At 42.6% G+C, this 13,819-nt stretch overlaps 1 pseudogene; it reads left to right on the plus strand.

The window, feature by feature from the left end:
• Positions 1-12,188: 12,188 nt before the first annotated feature.
• LOC134930627 (5S ribosomal RNA) lies at positions 12,189-12,309 on the plus strand (annotated as a pseudogene).
• The last annotated feature ends 1,510 nt before the right edge of the window (positions 12,310-13,819 follow it).

The following is a 13,819-nucleotide window of genomic DNA, read 5'->3' on the forward strand; positions in this document are numbered from 1 at the left end:
CTCACCAAAAAGTCACCCAAACAAACAATTAGAATAAAATTATTTAATAACAAAATGAATTCATAAAAAGCCTTATACAGAAGGTCTTATGAACTATTGTACATGAAAAAAATTATTTTATGATTCCATAAATATCTAGTAGGTGATATGGATGTACGAACCCCCTCACCTTAACAAGGTGTAAAATTGGTACAAGGGAGCGTTATCCTCAACTGGATTACTGATTTGTAGCTGATAAACCCGACGCGTTTCGTCTATTTGACTTCATCAGGGGTGGCTTGTTTGGGGACATAGAGAAACTAATTATAATTCCTAAAAAAAACCTGATATTCTTAGGGTATAATATTAAGTGAAAAAAAGAAAATTAGTGAGCACCTACCAAAAATGTTAGGATCAAAATATTACATCAATAGTTCTGCAGTAAAGATGTTTTTAAAGCAACCTAAGTAAAAAGAAGACTCATTGTGAGGGGTTATGCCTTCCTTCAACTAAAAAAACTGCTGTGAATAAATGGAATGAAATATAGTACCTTTATATAAAGGCAAGCTCTTCATATATAGAAGGAACATGGACCTTAAAAAGTGGCTTCCTACTTTGACTCTAAAAAGAGCCTTTCCATCTTTAGTACTGGATCACCCTGCCAAAATAAAGTGAAAATGGGCCATGTACTATATGATTGGCTGAGAAAAAAAGATTTATGGGTATACTGAAAACAATAAAAATAAAGATGGAAAAGGTACTCCAAAGGCACATACCTAAAACCGTGTACTGATTCAGTGCACTGGAAAAATATTTTTTTTATATATATATAGATACGGAAGCATCTGCAAAAAAGGGGACATAATTTGGTTTGCATAAGGTGTATCAGCTATTACAATTTTCCTCAGCAAAGAATACAGAAAATATATACATACCAAAAGGTATATCCAGAGTAAAGATAATTATTAATAAACTGGAACTTCCAAAAGGACCCACAGTTGTATCTTGAAATAAAAGATAATTCAACTATTGTAACATATAGGTACAATCATTTTAAGATAATGGTTTAACTGCAGCCTTTAAACATAAATGTATCAGAAAGAAGCACTCACCATAAAGGATCTCCTAACTTGCAACCATGGGTGTGGAAATTTCAGAATGAAATACCTCTCACCCTGGCTGCTATTTAAACTCCTAGTGTGATTACATAATTTCCCTTAATTAGCTGCAGAGATACACAAATCTAATCCTAAAGATTTGAAGTTCACTATTCTTGAATTAGTTAAATTGGGACCAAGGGGAGGGGATAGGGAATTTATGCTATCTAGAAGAGAATCTTTTTGGATTTTCACCCTGAATATCCTCTCTCCCGAAGGGCTCAATGAAAGCATAGACATTGTGTCATTTCTGTAAAAATGACTTCCTCACAGATAACAATGAATTCTTTATGTAGAATAGTCCAATATATATAAACATTACTAATTTATTCACATTATTTTTTTTTTTTTTATAAACACACTATAAAAACACTTTAGTACAATCAGATTAAGCTAGTTCACCAATATTAAGTAATTATCAGTCAATGAGTGGCTACCCATTTACGGTATATTCATGTATTATTATTTTTTAGTAATTATATAGTAGTTATGTTGAACACATTGAATTGTTGAAATAACTGGGTATGATCATAAGTATAAGAATTATTTTCTGTTCTGTATGAAGTTTCTGCCTTGTATGAATTTAAGTGCAATTAGCTTGATGTCTTGTCGATCTGAACTTTACCATGTGAGAATCAGAACTTGACTGTACAACAGAAGAAGTGTCCTACATGTTTTGTACATTGGGCTATGTAAAATTGCAGCCTTTTAATACGAATTTTCAGAATAAATGGGGTGGAACGCAGCTATTTTCGGTTTGCGTTCCACCTAGTATATGATCTCAATACAATTCCTCTTTTCTTTAGTATAAAGATTTTCTTTCGCCACGAGGCGTTCCTACACATTGTGACATCATCATCTGACGGGGCTGCGGGGTGGTCCTGGCTCTGGGGGCGGCGCCGTGAGCTGGGGTCTCTGACGCGAGCGACGCCGGAGACGCTAATCCCGGCACGCTGACGGAGTCCGTGGCATCAACGCGGTTCTCATCAGGTGACCGATGGGGGCGCGGTTTGGCCATACTATGCAGGCATACTATTCTTCCTTGTTCTAAAGGAGATAGAAATTTACTTCCGGGCATGTGATGCGTTCCAGCTGAAACGCATACCGGAATCATTAGTTCCTTACCAGCTGAAGTAATTTTCAGTATGGTTTAACTTCAAATAGAGATTTTTGCCAATAGAATGTAGCATAAGAATTATCCTTATTTTACACAGGATATCTATGTTTATCAAACAGACCACTAAGTCTTGTTGTAGTAAATTTAAACATAAGTTTCATCAGTCAGCAGTAATGCAAAATGCAGCTAATTAAGGGAAATTATGTAATCACACTAGGAGTTTAAATAGCAGCCAGGGTGAGAGGCATTTCATTCTGAAATTTCCACACCCATGGTTGCAAGTTAGGAGATCCTTTATGGTGAGTGCTTCTTGCTGATACATTTATGTTTAAAGGCTGCAGTTAAACCATTATCTTAAAATGATTGTACCTATATGTTATGTTACAATAGTTGAATTCAAGATTATTTATTTCAAGATACAACTGTGGGTCCTTTTGGAAGTTCTAGTTAATTAATAATTATCTTTACTCTGGATATACCTTTTGGTATGTATATATTTTCTGTATTCTTTGCTGAGGAAAATTGTAATAGCTGATACACCTTATGCAAACCAAATTATGTCCCCTTTTTTGCAGATGCTTCCGTATCTATATATATATATATATAAAAAAAATCTTTTTCCAGTGCACTGAATCAGTACACGGTTTTAGGTATGTGCCTTTGGAGTACCTTTTCCATCTTTATTTTTATTGTTTTCAGTATACCCATAAATCTTTTTTTCTCAGCCAATCATATAGTACATGCCCATTTTCACTTTATTTTGGCAGGGTGATCCAGTACTAAAGATGGAAAGGCTCTTTTTAGAGTCAAAGTGGGAAGCCACTTTTTAAGGTCCATGTTCCTTCTATATATGAAGAGCTTGCCTTTATATAAAGGTACTATATTTCATTCCATTTATTCACAGCAGTTTTTTAGTTGAAGGAAGGCATAACCCCTCACAATGAGTCTTCTTTTTACTTAGGTTGTTTTAAAAACATCTTTACTGCAGAACTATTGATGTAATATTTTGATCCTAACATTTTTGGTAGGTGCTCACTAATTTTCTTTTTTTCACTTAATATTATACCCTAAGAATATCATTTTTTTTAGGAATTATAATTAGTTTCTCTATGTCCCCAAACAAGTCACCCCTGATGAAGTCAAATAGATGAAATGCGTTGGGTTTATCAGCTACAAATCAGTAATCCAGTTGAGGATAACGCTCCCTTGTACCAATTTTACACCTTGTTAAGGTGAGGGGGTTCGTACATCCATATCACCTACTGGATATTTATGGAATCATAAAATAATTTTTTTCATGTACAATAGTTCATAAGACCTTCTGTATAAGGCTTTTTATGAATTCATTTTGTTATTAAATAATTTGAATCTAATTGTTTGTTTGGGTGACTTTTTGGTGAGGGGTTATCCACTGTTGGAATCCAGAAAACCCCATCTTCTACAGTATAAGATATATCCATTTGGAAGGACTTCCGTTCAATCTATACAAGAACTTTAGCGCACTCAGGAATTGTTTTTTCTGTATATATATATATATATATATATATATATATAAATTTATCATTTTTTTTGTTGTTAAATTGAATTTGTTTGCATCTCTTGCCTCTGTATCCAATTATTCATGTATCACCCGGGGCTATCCTATTAGCCATGATACGTTGGGCTCCTCCCACCGATGCTGGCATTTATCACGGATTATGCTTCGGATGCCTCAGGCAGCCATATCATAATCCGTGATAAATTTATCCCCAACACCACGTGTTTTTCAGCCGATGAAGATGGCCTCTAATTGGATACTGCGATAATTACCATCAGTCATTAATCGCAATATCCATCTGTTTTTACCCACCGAAGCGGCATTGCAGCTTATTGTATCTCTCTATCTATCTATCTATCTATCTATCTATCTATCTATCTATCTATCTATCCTGCCGTAATGTGTAAAAAAAGGGGACACTGTCTGCCATAATGTGTAAAAAAAGGGGACACTGTCTGCTGTAATGTGTAAAAAAGGGACGCTGTCTGATGTAATGTGTAAAAAAAGGGGGACTCTGCCGTAATGTGTAAAAAAAAGGGGATGCTGTCTGCCATAATGTGTAAAAAAAAGGGGACGCTGTCTGTCGTAATGTGTAAAAAAAAGGGGACGCTGTCTGCCGTAATGTGTAAAAAAAAGGGGACGCTGTCTGCCGTAATGTGTAAAAAAAAGGGGACTCTGTCTGCCGTAATGTGTAAAAAAAGGGGACTCTGTCTGCTGTAATGTGTAAAAAAAAGGGGACGCTGTCTGCCGTAATGTGTAAAAAAAGGGGACGCTGTCTGCCGTAATGTGTGTAAAAAAAAAAAGGGGACGCTGTCAGCCGTAATGTGTAAAAAGGGGAATCTGTCCGCTGTAAGGTGTAAAAGGGGCTCTACCTGGTGTAGTGGCGCTACTGTGCGGTGTAATTTGAATAATGGAGACTACTGTGCACCGTTATATGAACTGGTATTATTTTGTGGCCACACCCCTTCCCCACAAAGCCACGCACCTATAAATTTTTGCGCACTCCTACGGCGCGCACTGCCCTGCCTTGCATGGAGGGGATGGGCTCCAATGTCGTTTCTTGCATACAGCGCTAAAATGTTTAGTTACGGCACTGTTGCTACATATCTATTTCCCTGGCCTTGAGCAGGTCTCCCCTCACCAGATCCTCTCCAGGGGTGAGGGGGTGGACTTGGATGGATGAGGCCCAAAGCATTTTGTTTCACCTGGGCCCACCGCTCGCTAGTTCCACCACTGGCACTAAGAGAATATGGAAAAAACATTGCCTGTTCAAAATCTATATTAGAATAAATTAGAGATGTGCGCCAACCCACATGTTTTGGTTTTGTATCTATATGAACTTCATGTTTTGGATTTGGTTTTGCCAAAATCATCCTCACGTGTTTTTGTGTATTGGATCTGTATTTTTTCCCAAAAATTGATAGACTGCCAAAACCACATAATTTGAGCCTTTTTTTGTTCCTACAGTATTTTTAACCTTAATAACACTTATTTCCAGTCAATTTTAACCACCTCACAGCTCACGGTATTGTTCACCAACATAGGGCTTAATTCATTATGCATTGCATCAACAAGGCGATCGCATACTGACTAGTCTGTGCGCAGTGAGCACACGCAGAACCCGAATTGCGCACAGTGAGATGTGATTGCATCTCACTTATGCGAATGCCTCTGTCTGATTAACAGGCAGAGGTGCTCGCAGGGCAGCAACATGGCATTGTGGGGGCATCAACTCGGCATTGGGCCGCTGTGACCTGAAAAATGGCTGCCCTGTATTTACCTTCACAGCCTGGCTGCGGAGGCAGGGGGGCCTTCAACAAATCAATGATGCAACCATAATTATATTGTGATCGCAATGCTGGCGGCCATTTACTTGCGGGGTGGCCTTGCCATGGACTGGGCGGCCCCAGCATGTGATCGCAAGCAGTTGCAGTTTTGCCAAAAAGGCAAAACTGCAACTGAAGCTGAATAAGGTCCATAGGCCATAGGTCCAGCTGCTTTGGATGCCTACTGGTAAATCTGCTACTGCACGTTAGCCAGTTCACTAACTTAATTGTCAGACCTCATATAATGGAGTCACACTAAAGTCACTGATATATAGTCAATATAGTCACAGTCACTGAGGGGTGCAAAAATGGATATTATAAGGGATAGCTAACAGGGGATGGGAGATTTGCTACAATCAGTATGTGTGTGTATGTGTGTGGGGGGACTGATATATAATGCAGGCACCTATACCTTATAATACTTATTATTACACCCAATTACATCAATTTTGACTGCTTTATAGTGCCTCTCCCCCCCCCCCCCCCCCTTACTGAGTGTAGCAGCCTAGTAGGTCCCCGATCCCTTATAATACCCATTATTACACCCCTCAGTCAGTTTGATTTTATTGATTGTATATCAGTGCCCCACTGATTGTAGCAGGCATCTCCCTTACACGGTAGTACTTACAATACAATATTATAGCATATTGATATATCACAAGTCAGTATGTGCCTCCTCCCCAGCCATGACTGTCGCAGGCAGATGTTAGAGACTGTACTTAAAATATCACTGTCTACTCCCCCCCCAAAAAAAAAAAAAAAAATCATCCCCCACTCACGCCTCACTGGAATTTGAAGTAGGTGGTGAATGTTATATAAAATTTTTAAAAAAACCTGTAATAATATACACTGAAAGAATTCATGTTTTTTTCTGTACAGTCATACATACTTGTGTCATGACTGATCATACGCACAGTACTGCAGGACTGGAGACACAGGCATGCACTGGAGCCGTCACCCAACAGCTGTCTAATTACTGACAGCCTGCTGGGGGTATTCAGCCAGCTCAGCTCTTGGAAAATTTAGGTGAAGCTCATGGTCTGCCAGAAATGCCCTTTATACAGCCTCGTCGGCAGCCCCCCTGGGACCAGCAGGGCCCCCTGAGACCAACGGGGCCCTAAGCAGCTGCTTTGGTTACCTTGTGGTAAATCCTACACTGCTTCTGCCTATTAATCAGCAAAGAAGTACGCATCAAGGCGATCCAATTGCATCTCCTGAACCATGCACGTGCAGAATAGGTTGGGCATGTGCACTAGTCCAGAACTTGGGAGAATGTGATCGCATCTGTGATTCGATCAATATTGAATAAGGCCCACATTGCATGTTACAGACAGTGTGGGTCAGATACAGTGCAGGTAGGGTACAGTACAGGTTACAGACAGTGCAGGTCAGATACAGTGCAGGTCAAATACAGTGCAGGTTAGAGTGTAGGTCGGATACAGTGCGGGTCGGATACACTTTGGGTTGGATGCAGTGTGGGTTAGATACAGTGCAGGATGGATCCACCAATAGTGCACTTACTGTAACAGCAGGTGGGAGGGGGCCTTCCTCCCAAAATGATTCAATATTCCACTTTAATTTCACAGATGATAAAAAATAAAAAATAACTCTCCATTGCCTATGAGATTCCCTATCTGTCATGGTAGTGATACCCATAAGAATCAGAGAATGAAGCATATAGGTTCCATCCCAGTGTTTAAAACATTGGGAAATAAGGAACCAGCCACACAGATATTTAATCTATTCTTGACAGAATACACTGTGCTGCTGACAAACATGAATTCCTTATCCAAAGGGTGACTAGCTCTCCATACGGGAAGCAGTCAGGAGCCTGGCTGTTGGTATCTTGGCAGTCGGAATACCGACCCTATTCTGAATGACAACACTGGCATCCAGAAGGGTACACCATCCCGGCCCCAGAATACTGACAACCGGGATCCTGAATGAAGAGAGACCGCACTGCAAGGCAGGTAAGCCACTGGGAGGAGGGGGGGGGGGGAGAGTTAGGTTTAACCTGCGGGGGGGGTTATGATTATGCTGTGTTCAGGGGAGTTAGGGTTAGGCACCCCCCCTCAGAGGGTTAGGGTTAGGCTGCGGGGAAGGGTTAGGTTTAGGCAGCGGAGACTGGGGATTTGGTTTAGGCACCTACAGGGGCGGGGGTTAAGGTTAGGCACCAAGGGGAGGGAGGGTTATGGGGTTTGTGAGAGCAGTGACGTGCGGTGGGGTGAGGCAGAGCCTTTCCTGTCATACTTACGTTTAAACCAGAGTATTGACTGAATAAAATATATGAAAAACACTGATAATTTGTTTGAAATATCTTCTTTGCATTATTTTAATAATTTTTATAGCCCAAACTCCGGAGTAAAAAGTCAATGGCAGGTTAGGCAGTGCCTCACCTGTGTATTCTTACCACACATCTCTAATCAAAACTCACCAGATTTCCAGGGGTTTATAATGCTGCACCTGTGTATAATGCCCAGATGTACCCTTTGGCTCATATATTGCATGTAAATCTGGCTCTGCGGTTAGCCAGTGCCTCCTGAGCCATTTAGCTCACCGCACGTCCCTGTGTGAGAGTGGGGAACACCCGATATTCTTCCCTGTTGGCTTCTTGCAAATCAGGATCCCAGCATTGGCATTATGAGCACCGGGATCTCATACACCGGCAAATCCTACTGCTCCCCACCATACTTCTGTCAGTAAAAACTGCTGCGAAAAATAATGAAGACCTAGCTTTAGAAGATACTGCTTAAAATTAACTTTATAATTAGTACCCATATATTTGGATCAGAGGTGTATCTAGGGGACCAGGCGCCCCTGGCAAAGTAAGGTACTGGCTCCCCCCCCCCCCACATATTTGAAATATGGAAGGTGCATGTGCAAAAGAGGGGCATGTGGGAAAAGGGCATGACCTCACAATAGTACTTCCAATTCATATCACGTTACACAGTAGTACCCCTTATACACATTATGTCGCACACTAGTGCACCTTACACATCATGCCCACACAGTAATCCTTGTCACACTGTGGAGAAATCAGCAGTGCCTGGCGCGGCCATGGAGGGGCACTGCCCAGCGATGCCATACGCAGTCAGGGGGGATAATCAAATATTATTGGCACTACCTAGTAGTGGTGATGTAGTGATATATTAAGAAAAGCATTCTAGTAGTTTATTTGGAGTTTTTTCACTATGGTGCATTGTGGTGTCGAACACCGACGCCAGCTCTTGGCTGCTGTATGACCCACCAGCCCAAGCACTGCCACTACTAAGTGATTCCACTCCCTGGCCAAGGGTGTCACCACTAGGCAGCGCCCCCTCCTGGCAAGTGCCATCCTGGCCAATGGGTAGATAACCTCCTGTCCCAGCACATAGCCGTAGTCTCCACCCCCTTCCAGCACATAGAAGTAGTCTCCATTCCACTCCTAGCACATAGCCGTAGTCCCAATCCCACTCCCAGCACATAGCCGTAGTCCCCCTCCTCCTCCCAGCACATAAGCACATAGCCGTAATCTCCACTCCCTTCCCAGCACATAGCCATGGTCTCCCTCCTCCCTGCACATGGCCATGGTCTCCCCCCTCCCTGCACATGGCCATGGTCTCCCCCCTCCCTGCACATGGCCATGGTCTCCCCCCTCCCAGCATATAGTCCTCTCCCCTCCCAGCACAGTCTCCCCTCCTCTCTGCATACAGTCTTCTCCCTTTCCAGCAGAGTCTCCCCCCCCCTGCATATAGTCCTCTTCCCTCCCAGCAGAGTCTCCACCCTGCATATAGTCCTCTCCCCTCCCAGCACAGAATCTCCCCCTCCCTGCATATAGTCCTCTCCCCTCCCACAGAGTCCCCTCCTTCCTACATATAGTCCTCTCCCCTCCCAGCACAGAGTCTACCCCCTGCATAAAATCCTCTTCCTTCCCAGCAGAGTCTCCCCCCTGCATATAATTCTCTCCCCTCCCAGCACAGTCTCCCCCCTGTATATAGTCCTTTCCCCTCCCAGCACAGAGTCCCCCCTGCTGATAGTCCTATCCCCTCCCAGTACATAGTCTCCCCCCTCCCTGCATATAGTCCTCTCCCCTCCCAGCACAGTCTCCCCCCTCCCTGCATATAGTCCTTTACCCTCCATGCATATAGTCATTCCCTCTCAAAGCACATCTCAATTAATAGGGTTGCAGTACCTAGTGTGATGAGCTGGGCATCGCCTGGCCTGGAGGATTGCACAGTAGGCAGGAACACCACACTTCGGCACTGCACCACACTTCGTGAAGAAAGTGAAACTAAACACAGCTTCCAGCAACCCCTACTGCCAGGAGCTCCCGACAGCAAGGGCTGCTGGGAACTGTAAATTACTTTCACGTACTTCACTATTGCATTGAGGTGCCGAACACCGGCGCCTGTTCCTGCCTACTCTGAGATCCTCCAGCCCAGGTGATGCCACTACTAAGTGATTCCACCCATTGGCCAAGGGTGGCACTGCCAGGCGGCGCCCCCTCCTCGGCTGGCGCCCCTGGCGAGTGCCATCCTGGCCAATGGGTAGATACACCCCTGATTTGGATGTTAGAAGATTGAAGTCGCCCCCTACAATTAAGGGAAAATACGTATCTATATAATGTATGTAAATGCGAAAGCCCTCAGTCACTCGCTGACTCATCACTACTTCCCGATATGTTAGGAAGATGAAATTTAACATATGTATTCTTCACGTGGAAAATAGGAAAACTTTGTATTTTAGCAAATACAAGAGGATGAAAAGGGGGTTGACATAATGACATCATTACCGATACGTGGCTTGCGTTGCGTGAATGTTAACGCTCAAACGGACAATTGGATCAAAATTTAGATTGCACCTCCAGTGTGTAGAATTGAATAAGCTGCAAGAGTGGTCCTGTCATTTTTTTCCTGTATCTGCTACGGGTGCTACTTGGGTTGCTACAAGAACCATGGATTAATATTTACTTATTTTAAAACGTCTCAATTTTACATCTCTATAGATTTACCAAGTTTTTAACACTCATTTATATTTACAAAAGTGAAAATCAGAAACTACTGCATGAAGAACGGGTACAATAGCTAGTATGGATATAATTTTAAAAAGAGGAATTGAAAAACGCATTTCAGTATGCATTAGGAGCATATACTGTTCATATAGCACATATCTGGTTTGATTAGTATTAAAGATGATCGAGTACGGTTCTCTGAGAACTGGACCCACCCAAACTTCACAATTTGAGCTGGGATCAGAGTCTGGCTCGGAGTTTCCTGCCTAACACGGATCCCAACACAGGGCAAAACATCATCTTCCAGATATCAGATACTCACGGGTTTTGGATTCTATATAAGGCCCCCAGTGATCGGCCCCATTTCACTGCAGCTGTGAAGCTTGTATAGTGCAGATGGATCCATGCTGTGTTCATCCAGGGGTGCTGTGTTGTCAATATAGGGGTCCTGCAGTGTTGTCTATCAAGAGTCTGGGGCTACTTATGGTGCTCCCTCCATGCTGTGTCCATCCAGGGGTGCCGTGCTGTCTATCCAGGAGTGCTCTGTTAAACTAGGGGTGCGACCACAGTGTAAAAAAATGTAAATACCAAATTATAATTGGAACCATTTCATCAACCCGAAGGATTAGAGAAAATACACCATTAAGCATCGTCTTAACTATAATAGCAAATTTGTGGTGTACTGTATGTATTGATTTGTCCGTGCAATTTACTGTACATTGGAAAGACAAGTAGGATGCTCAAAGAAAGACTAAGTCAACATTGTTCATTCTTTAAAAAGAGTCTCAACATCTCCACAGAACTGAGAGACCCAATGAATTTACCAGTAGCGAGACATATCAAAACAGCCAAACATACAATTAACCAACTGAAATGTTGTATCAATGACCATATCCCACCACTCCAAAGGGGAGGAGAGAGGAATAAAATGCTGATCCAAAGAGAACTTCAATGGATCTATAGACTCAAATGTCTGGCCCCTGATGGACTCTATGAGGACTTCAGACTGGGTTGTTGCTTGTAATACACACTTTTATGTGTCATACCATTGTTTGCTTGATCTTAATTCTGCTGACTTTTATACCACCATAGCCATTTCATCATGTATATCAACTTCTGCATGCTCTAAGATTATGCTGACACCACCATGTGTCACCTTCGCTCTGTAAGCGACAGGTTTGCATCTTTATTTACACTGTGGTTATGGATGGACTATATGTGTTGACTCTGACACCGCCGTGTCCTTTTGACTGAATGGGCACTGCTGTGTGATTACTATTGTTGTGATTGTTTTACTCTCATGCATCCGCCTGTCCACTGCACATGACAGCAATACATCCATACCACACTTGAAATGCCGAGGAATGCTCTTGGGAGTTAAGCAGTGTTGGGGCTGGCCAGTACCAGGATGGGAGACCCCCTAGGAGTACCAGGTGCTGTAATGCGTTTTGTGGCCCATGATGAGCTTACCATACTTGCTATTCACTCAGACACTTTTGTTGATTTTTTCACACCTCCATGTCCTTATTGCTGCTGTAATATTTCGGATTATAGTCATTTGGCTCCCCTTTGAATGTGACTTCAATAAAGCCATACCACACTGGAAATACCCAAAATTCCATCTGATCTTGGAAGCTAAGCAGTGTTGGGCATGGCCAATTCCTGGATGGGAGACTTCCTGTGAATACCAGGTGTTGTAATGCTCATTTTTTTTCATGGGTAGCGTGACCTGATACTGCTAAACTTCTGCTAAACTTATTCAGCAACAAGAGTGTTATACATTGCTATGTAATGCTTTGGTGTTGTTCTCTCATTGCCTAATGTCCATTGACTTTCTGGACATATCAGGGACAGTGTCTCTGTGCACTGCGCTCCTTCTGTGGTTTAAGCTATTAGACACTGGCCGCTATCTCTTGGAGCTCCATTTTTTATGTGTTTATCTTTTTTATGTGTTTCACTTTTATATTAATCACTACCAATTATTTATCTCACTAACATCTCTTTCTATCTACTGAACTCTGTGTTTGGTTCAATGCTCAGCAGTCTCCGTGATCACCATGTACCCTAACTAGCTGACAGCACCGATTCACTCTCAGCACTGCTTCTGGGGGTGGCTCTGTTTACATTCCTAACACCGCCCACATAGCTGCAGTGAAACAGCCAATGGGATTGTGAGTATCCCAGCTGCACACTGACAGCATGGGAAGCGTTTGTGCACATTTGGCTCTTTTTCTGCCTATAAAAAACACTGAGAGCTGAGTCTCATTATCCCCTGAGGAAAACCACTAGAACAGGCCTGGCCAACCTGTGGCTCTCCAGATGTTGTGAAACTACACATCCCAGCATGCCCTGCAATGGTTTTAGCATTCCTTAATAGCAAAACTGTGGCAAAGCATGATGGGACTTGTAGTTTTACAACAGCTGGAGAGCCACAGGTTGGCCAGGCCTGCACTAGAAGGTGGTTGAAATGGCTGTCAGGCACTGAAGCTGCTAGATGGATACTGTTTGAAATGTGAACTGATGTTTTTGTAATAAACATCCTGCTAAACGTGAGTTCTGGTCTTTGTGCTTTTTCATTAAGTGAGTGCGTTTATATACTTTTTCTGGACCTTTCACCATTGCCTTGATATATTTATTTTTGATTGCTGTCTCACTCCCTATACATACAGTATATATATACTGCTCAAAAAAATAAAGGGAACACTAAAATAACACATCCTAGATCTGAATGAATGAAATATTCTTATTAAATACTTTGTTCTTTACATAGTTGAATGTGCTGACAACAAAATCACAGAAAAATGATCAATGGATATCAAATTTATTAACCCATGGAGGTCTGGATTTGGAGTCACACTCAAAATGAAAGTGGAAAAACACACTACAGGCTGATCCAACTTTGACGGGAATGTACATGTCAGACTGGTGGCCGGACGGACCACACACTGCTGCAGTGGCTTGGCCCAGTGGGTGTTGGTGGTTGTCCTGCGCCCACAGAGCATATGGCACACCTCTAGTTATGGCCTTGCTCTTGCTGTATTCTCTGCAGCAGCACAAGTGATCGATCACCAAGACAGCTAGTAACCAAGGGCCTAATTCAGACCTGTTCATAGATGTGCTAAATTTAGCACATCTACGATCAGTCACACAGACATGTGGGGGGACGCCCAGCACAGGGCTAGTCCGCCCCGCATGTCAGGCCCTACCCCCCTG

Source organism: Pseudophryne corroboree, chromosome 5 (assembly GCF_028390025.1).
Source record: "Pseudophryne corroboree isolate aPseCor3 chromosome 5, aPseCor3.hap2, whole genome shotgun sequence".
In the NCBI taxonomy this organism is placed as follows: Eukaryota; Metazoa; Chordata; class Amphibia; order Anura; family Myobatrachidae; genus Pseudophryne; species Pseudophryne corroboree.